We start from the raw sequence: 9,068 nt of genomic DNA on the forward strand, positions 1-9,068 counted from the left end.
GCACCTATTAATGAAGAACTACATAGAGCTTGTTAAAATTTGGTTTGCATGATTGGTCTCTCTAGAGTCTAGATATTTTCTGGTTAAGGTGTTTGAACAACAAGGAGACAATGTAGAGTCTTATAATGCTTGCAATATGTTCTTATGTAAGTTTTGCTGTACCGTTTTATACTTGAGTTTGCTTCAAACAACCTTGCTAGCCTAGCCTTGTATTGAGAGGATTTCTTCTCGTGCATCCAAATCCTTGAGCCAATAACTATGCCATATGTGTCCACCATACCTACCTACTACATGGTATTTCTCTGCCATTCCAAAGTAAATTACTTGAGTGCTACCTTTAAAATTCTATTCCTTGTCTTTGCAATATATAGCTCATGGGAAAATAGCCTTAAAAACTATTGTGGTATTGAATATGTAGCTATGTGTCTTATTTCTTATAAGTTGCTTGTTGAGCGGTAACCATGTTTCTGGGGACGCCATCAACTATTACACCTTTGTTGAATATCATGTGAGTTGCTATGCATGTTCGTCTTGTCTGAAGTAAGGGTGATTTATCATGATTAAATGGTTTTAGTATGCATATTGTTAGAGAAGAACATTGGGCCGCTAACTAAAACCATGAATCATGGTGGAAGTTTCAGTTTGGACATCAATCCTCAATCTCTTATGAGAATATTATCTGTTGTTGAATGCTTATGCATTAAAGAGGAGTCCATTATCTCGTTGTCTATGTTGTCCCGGTATGGATGTCTAAGTTGAGAATAATCAAAAACGAGAAATCAAATGCGATCTTTCTCCTTAGACCTTTGTACAGGCGGCATAGAGTTACCCCTTTGTGACACTTGGTTGAAACATATGTTATGCAATGATAATCCATGTAAATCGAAGCTAATTAGGACAAGGTGCGGGCACTATTGGTAATCTATGCATGAGGCTTGCAACTTATAAGATGTCTTATACATAACACATATGAATTATTACTACCGTTGACAAAATTGTTTCTATGTTTTCAAAATGAAAAGCTCTAGCACAAAAATAGTAATCCATGCTTCCCTCTGCGAAGGGCCTTTCTTTTACTTTAATATTGAGTCAGTTTACCTACTTCTTTCTATCTTAGAAGCAAACACTTGTGTGAACTATGTGCATTGATTCTGACATGTTTACCTATTGCACTTGTTATATTACTTTGTGTTGACAATTATCCATGAGATATACATGTTGAAGTTGAAAGCAACTGCTGAAACTTATATCTTCCTTTGTGTTGCTTCAAAGCTTTCTACTAAGAATTTATTGCTTTATGAGTTAACTCTTATGCAAGTCTTATTGATGCTTGTCTTGAAAGTATTATTCATGAAAAGTCTTTGCTATATGATTTAGTTGTTTATTCATTGTCTTTACCATTGCTTCGAATCGCTGCATTCATCTCATATGCTTTACAATATTATTGATCAAGATTATGATAGCATGTCACTTCAGAAATTATCCTTGTTATCGTTTACCTACTCGAGGGCGAGTAGGAACTAAGCTTGGGGATGCTTGATACGTCTCAAACGTATCTATAATTTCTTATGTTCCATGCTACTTTTATGATGATACTCACATGTTTTATACACACTTTATGTCATTATTATGCATTTTCCGGCACTAACCTGTTGACGAGATGCCGAAGAGCCAGTTGTTGTTTTATGTTGTTTTTGGTTTCAGAAATCCTACAAAGGAAATATTCTCGGAATTGGATGAAATCAACGCCCAGGGTCTTGGTTTCAGAAGACCGAAGGGATTACGAAGTGGGGCGACGAGGCGCCGCCACCATAGGGCCGCGCGGCCTGGGTGGGGCCCGCGCCGCCCTATGGTGTGGGGCCCCCGCGCCGCCTCCAACTCTGCCCTTCCGCCTACTTAAAGCCTTCGTCGCGAAAACCCCAGTACCGAGAGCCACGATACGGAAAACCTTCCAGAGACGCCGCCGCCGCCAATCCCATCTCGGGGGATTCAGGAGATCGCCTCCGGCACCTGCCGGAGAGGGGAATCATCTCCCGGAGGACTCTTCATCAACATGACCGCCTCCGGATTGATGTGTGAGTAGTTCACCCCTGGACTATGGGTCCATAGCAGTAGCTAGATGGTTGTCTTCTCCTCATTGTGCTATCATGTTAGATCTTGTGAGCTGCCTATCATGATCAAGATCATCTATTTGTAATGCTACATGTTGTGTTTGTTGGGATCCGATGAATATGGAATACTATGTCAAGTTCATTATAAATCTATCATATATGTGTTGTTTATGTTCTTGCATGCTCTCCGTTGCTAGTAGAGGCTCGGCCAAGTTGATACTTGTAACTCCAAGAGGGAGTATTTATGCTCGATAGTGGGTTCATGCCTCCATTGAATGCGGGACGATGACGAGAAAGTTCTAAGGTTGTGGATGTGTTGTTGCCACTAGGGATAAAACATCAATGCTTTGTCTAAGGATATTTGTGTTGATTACATTACGCACCATACTTAATGCAATTGTCTGTTGTTTGCAACTTAATACTGGAAGGGGTTCGGACGATAACCTGAAGGTGGACTTTTTAGGCATAGATGCATGCTTGGATAGCGGTCTATGTACTTTGTCGTAATGCCCCGATTAAATCTCATAGTAGTCATCGTGATATGTATGTGCATTGTTATGCCCTCTCTATTTGTCAATTGCCCAACCGTAATTTGTTCACCCAACATGCCATTTATCTTATGGGAGAGACACAACTAGTGAGCTGTGGACCCCGGTCCATTCTTTTACATCTGAAATACAATCTACTGCAAACTCTGTTCTTTACTGTTCTTCGCAAACAAACATCATTTTCCACACCATACGTTTAATCCTTTGTTTACAGCAAGCCAGTGAGATTGACAACCTCACTATTAAGTTGGGGCAAAGTATTGTGGTTGTGTTGTGCAGGTTCCACGTTGGCGCCGGAATCCCTGGTGTTGCGCTGCACTACACTCCGTCACCAACAACCTTCACGTGTTCCTTGACTCCTACTGGTTCGATAACCTTGATTTCATACTGAGGGAAAACTCGCTGTTGTACGCATCACACCTTCCTCTTGGGGTTCCCAACAGACGTGTGTCAACATGCCAACAGCAGGGGGTCCCAGTAAATCCCCACGCATGGGTAGAGCGCTCAATCTCGGAACATATAACAAGAACTCGGGTCCTAGGGGACATAAGCGAGTCAAAGTTCCGATGCTTTCGCAAAGGGGCTCACAGATGCCTCTGCTTACAATTTTAGTTGTTAACAAATAAGTAAAGCATGTGTATCTCCAATAACTGATATAGCATGTGATAACCTCCCAATAACCCAACATATCCCGATAACAGATCGAGATAACAACAAAGCCTAAACACGCCTACGACTCGCAAGGCTCAAACATCAAGCAACGGCTATGGATAAGGAATGATACATATAGGATTATTATGGTAAACAAGTGGAATAGGACACGTGACTCGATAAAGAAGCGCAACCTATGTATAGCAGTGCGAGGGAGAGCAAAATATAAAATAGGTGAAGATGGAGGGCTCACCTGTGGAAAGCTGCAGAAGAACTTGTCGGATAACTCGTCGTATCTCACAACACCACTTCGTGATCCTATCCGGGAAGAAGCAAATGCTGGACAAACAACGGATGCAAATCTTACTACTACGGTTAAACAAGAATCAACATGATCATGATAAGATATACATGACATGGCAGATATGATGTGATGCACTTATCCAATTTAATCGGAGTCGGAACCCCATACAAACAAATTAGGTTGGAGTTGCATATCTACCGTCAAAGTGAAGTGTTGAATAGCATGGCATAGCATGGAAAGAGTGAGCTAATTCAATATTAAACGGAGCGGGGAAACCTTAGTCGGTGTCCAAAATACTCCGCATATATGTTAGGTGAACATGCATAACTATCATCGTGCGTCATGATGCGATATGCAAACAGGCATATGAATGGCATATTCATGTTCAACACATTTTTCTGGTCAACTTTCATATAAAACACATTGCATTTCGATGAACGGTTTGAAAGATATGAATTGTACCCCCTCTGTTCCATTCTATAGTGCCTATTGTTTTTTGGCACGGAAATTAGCGCAAGAGTATTTTTTACATAAGATCCCTAGCTAAACGATTTGAGATCAACGTAAAATTTGGGAAATCCATATCTTCCTAACTTATCATAACAATTTTGGGAGCTGAACGATTTGGGAGCTGAACGGGGAGGGGGTAATTGAAAAAAAGCTAAGCTACAACCTTATATTCTAAAACAAATGCCAAAAATCTATAGACACTATAGAAAGGAACGGAGGGAGTATAAGATTTGTATAAAGAATCGAAAACAGACAGGGGGATGGGCTATCACGGGCCGGATCTGTACCGATTGGGTGGTGGAAGCTGCCTGCCGCATGCCGGCGACGGGCTGACTCTGGGACGACCAGGCCAGTCCAGCCACAGATGGAATTTCGATGAACGGTTTGAAAGATATGAATTGTACCCCCTCTATTCCATTCTATAGTGTCTATTGTTTTTGGCACGGAAATTAGCGCAAGAGTATTTTTTACATAAGATCCCTAGCTGAACGATTTGAGATCAACGTAAAATTTGGGAAATCCATATCTCCCTAACTTATCATAACAATTTTGGGAGATGAACAATTTGGGAGCTGAACGGGGAGGGGGTAATTGAAAAAAAGCTAAGCTACAACCTTATATTCTGAAACAAATGCCAAAAATCTATAGGCACTATAGAAAGGAACGGAGGGAGTATAAGATTTGTATAAAGAATCGAAAACAGACAAGGGGATGGGCTATCACAGGCCGGATCTGTACCGATTGGGTGGTGGAAGCTGCCTGCCGCATGCCGGCAACGGGCTGACTCTGGGACGACCAGGCCGGTCCAGCCACAGATGGAAAAGGCAAAAATGGTTGGGCCTGGCAGGGATTGAACCCAGCACCTCTTGGTTGAACACGCTGAGAACGAACCATCTGCTCCAGGATTCAGATATGCACATATGGGGAACAATCTCGTCCGGGTATCAGAGATTAAATGACAAAACAAAAGGTGGATCTAATGTTGTGGGGATTTGAACCTTGGTTGATCAAGTTGAGGAGAAAGGAGCCAGCCACTGGGCTGGTTCGATGTTGTTGTCCAAGACGTGAAGCACTGGTAAAAGACACAGCGAACACACACACCAATTGGACATGTTCATCCATGGCGGAGATGGAGGTCAGGGACGAATCGATCTGGCGATTCTGGGCGAACCGGGACGGGGAAGGTGGCGTCGGTGATGTGCCTCGACGCGGGGAACCTGGGAGTAGCAAAGCCGGCACCAAGGAGCCACCAGAGCTGCACCGACGACGTGCACCTGCGGAGAAGAACGGCGGTCAACACCGGCGGCGCGTCCAGGAGAAGAAAGGAGAAGAGCGAGGGGTCTGGGAGACGCGGTTTCTCACCAGGAACATGTTAGTGAGCTCGGACGGGCTAGGGGAGGTCGAACGGCGCCGGATTTTGAAGAAGACGCCGGCAGCAAGAGGACGGAATCGGCGACTTTGCGGGAGATTGGAGAGGTTTCGATTCGATTCCTCGCATGAGGATGGAGAGGACGATGAGGCGCATCCGCCGGTGCCCTTGGAACGGCGGGGGATGGTCTGCAGAGGCGGCGCCATGGCGAGGTGGAGGAGGTGCTGTGGGGTTTCTCCTTAGTTGCTTACAGAGAAGAAAAAATCTCCAGAGGAAAGGTAGGTGGCGGCGCGTGAGAGGGAGAAGGAGAGGGGGATGGGCGCTAGGGTTCCCAGGGAGATCTTTAAGGAGGGAGAAAGGGAGCAGGTGTGGAGGGGAGGACCACGCTGCTCATGTTGCGAGCGTGAGGAAGGAAGAAGACAAGGACGAAAAGAAAAGAGGATCGAAGGGGTACGGGATGGACGGTGGGCTGCCAGGGGAAACAGAGGTGGGCCGAAAGGAGAGAGTGGACGTGGGCCGCCGGGTTAGAAGGGAGAGAGGAAGAAAAATGGGCCAAGAAGAGAGAGTGGCCCAGGGAGAGGGGTTAGATTTTTATTTTGAAAACCTTTTTCTCTTTAATTTTAAAACTGGTTCATAAATCCTTTTCAAATTAAACCCAAACAGCAGAGTTTAATTAGAATTTGAAACATTTAAAATAGTTTATATATTTTTATAGTTTTGTTAAATGAAAAGACATAGAGCAGGTTTATATAGAAACCATATGAGAGGAAAACAAAACAAAAAGAATTTAAGGTTTATAAAAATAATTTTGTTTTGTAAGAACAAACATGGATGATATGATGCATGATGCATGATGATGCATGATGATGTATAAAAGAAAAACAACAACCAAATCTAATAGGGGTACTACCCAGGGTCGTTACAATCGACACCACTAACAAGGGATCGCGCCCCGAGATCCCACGTCCAGGTACGGGGGAGAGAGGTGAACGAGCGGATCTTCAGGCGATGTGTCGATCTCCTCGACAACACTAACAAGATGTCTTGCTCCCGCTTGGGCGGTCGACACCACCAACAAGAAGTCATTGTTCCGATGAGGATGATGACTCCGGAGAAACAAAGGAAGGAGTAACAGTCACACGGATCCACCAATTCATTGTAACAAGAGCGAATAATAAGAGTAGTCGGTATGGTGATCAACCCACCCCGCACTCAAAGTATTACTCTGCACATGAATAGGAGAGTCGTGTAACAGCTCCCAGAATTCTGATTGACGATATCGACAAGCATTGTCAGCGAAGATTCGACGGAGCCAAAGAACAAAGAATTGTAGAAAGATCAGAGAGGCATAGATGACATCGATGGAGAAGACGAATGTTAGCCGCCGGTGATGTTCTTCTTTCAAAAATCTTCAGAGATCGGTCCTAATAGGTGAAGGCATAGATCGTCCAACCCACGTCGGAACCTAAGGCTCGGAGAAGCAGATAAGAGAGAAGACTCAAAACTCGCAAAGGTAAGAGGAGAAAGAATATAGATAAGGAGAAAAACAGATCTAATCAGATCTATCCAACGAGTTTTCAGAAAATAGTTTTGACACTAGACACAACGTCCGTTGGCAAGGTTATCCTACAGGCTGGACTAGTGGGGTATCGACAACCTGAGCTCTAATACCAACTTGTGACGCCCCGGAAATGGTACCATGAGGATTCCAGCGATCCCGCCGAAATCCGCACGATATCGATCCTGAGACGCCCTCCGACACGACGTGCGCGACGAATCACACACGTGATGCCAGAGGAATTAACACTAGCGATAACATTACAACAGGATTACAATAGAGCCCACAAGAAACATATATTACAACAATGACTCCAACGAGTCAAGATACAAATATACAATACAAAGATCCAAATCATACAGAAGATCGAATACATCCGAGTACGGACAAGATACAAATTGGACTAATTAAGAGTCCTGAAGATAAACGATGGCGTCCATAACCCTGCCCAGGCCAAGCCGGAAAGGTAACCTTGCTAACGTCGTCATCTTGTACCTGTCGAAGTCGGGCCATCGGTTGCCGACAAAAGGGAGGAAGCAAAAGAGAAAGAGAAAAGGCGAGAGTAAGTACCAAGGAACGAACTCCGTCACGTACTTAGCGAGATTAGAAATGTCTATGCTCGCTGGGTGAATATATCACCTGGGGCTATATGGTAGGTTTAGAGGAAGCAAAACTATAACCAATAGAGACACGCTACAACATCCGTCTACTCAGAGAAGGTGAGAGAGCGCATAAGGTAACAACTAAAGACTACACAATCATAAACCAGCCGATTACACATATCCCCTTCAACAAAGCGAAGAGGCAATGTAAAAGGCACTCAACGGTGGACAAGTTTTATTAGGTATCGGTTGTAGTAATGCTATATTACTACGCAAGTTATTAGCAGATTATTAGCAATAAGATAACGGTGTAAGTTGTTCTATGATCAAGCTATACAATTCCAAGTGGTCCATAACCGCGGACACGGCTTATCGATAAGATGTACACCCTGCAGGGGTTGCCCAAATGTAACCATACGCATGCTCGACCCACTTCTTACAGGCGATGTCTCACAACAAGACCGTTCCCAGTTCAACAAGAAAGTCTAGGGGGGCCACCCAACTAAGCTACCCGTGACGAAGTTCGGCCGTACTCCGAGACGGACCCAGAGGTTGCGTAGGCGTCTAGGCGGGCACTAACGGCCAAGCACTAGATAAGTCGTCTAGCAATTATGCAGTACAGTACAGAGTATAAACACCCTGAAAGAGCATCTCTCATATTATGTTTTGTGTGTTTGATGTCAATGTATGTGATACACTAATGTTTGTTTAAGTGGTACAGGGATTATATAGATACATATATATGTGTGGTGGATGTTGTAAGTCGTGTCAAAAAGAAGCTGTAACAGGATCACCAGGCCGGATAATCCGGGCCGGATATTTCCAAAATATCCGGGCCCCAGTTTTCGGCTAAGGACTTGAGGTTTTGAGGCTCAGTATACCCTGGTCATGGGCCGGAGATTTGCCCGGATATTTGCCCCGATTTGCCACAAGACCGGATATTCCGGGCCGGATATTTCCAAAATATCCGGGCCCCTCGAAATCGGCTAAGGACCTAAGGAAAAGCAGCTCTAGACAGGGGCCGGACTTTTGGCCGGATATTTGGCCGGATTTTCCCCGGTGCCGGATTTTCCGGGGGGGGGGGGCGGATTATCCGGCCCTTACTTAGGCCGGATTATCCGGCCCCCCGGAAGCCCCAACGGCTAGAAATTGGAAGGGGGTATTTATACCCCCCTTCTTCTACCTTGCTCCTTGCTCAATCATTGCACAAAAATCTTCCAAGTCTTCACCACCATTAGAGCCACCTCAAGAACACAAGATTTGCAAGATCTCCATCCTCCCCCAACCAAAGCTCTTGATCTTTGGAGATTCGAAGGAGAAGACACCGATCTACATCCTCACCGAAGCGATTTTCATTTCCCCCTCATTTGTTTGAGGGCCCTCTTGCTAGTGTTCCTTTTGGTTCCCTAGTTGAT

This window comes from Lolium rigidum, unplaced genomic scaffold (assembly GCF_022539505.1).
Source record: "Lolium rigidum isolate FL_2022 unplaced genomic scaffold, APGP_CSIRO_Lrig_0.1 contig_41533_1, whole genome shotgun sequence".
NCBI classification, from domain to species: Eukaryota; Viridiplantae; Streptophyta; class Magnoliopsida; order Poales; family Poaceae; genus Lolium; species Lolium rigidum.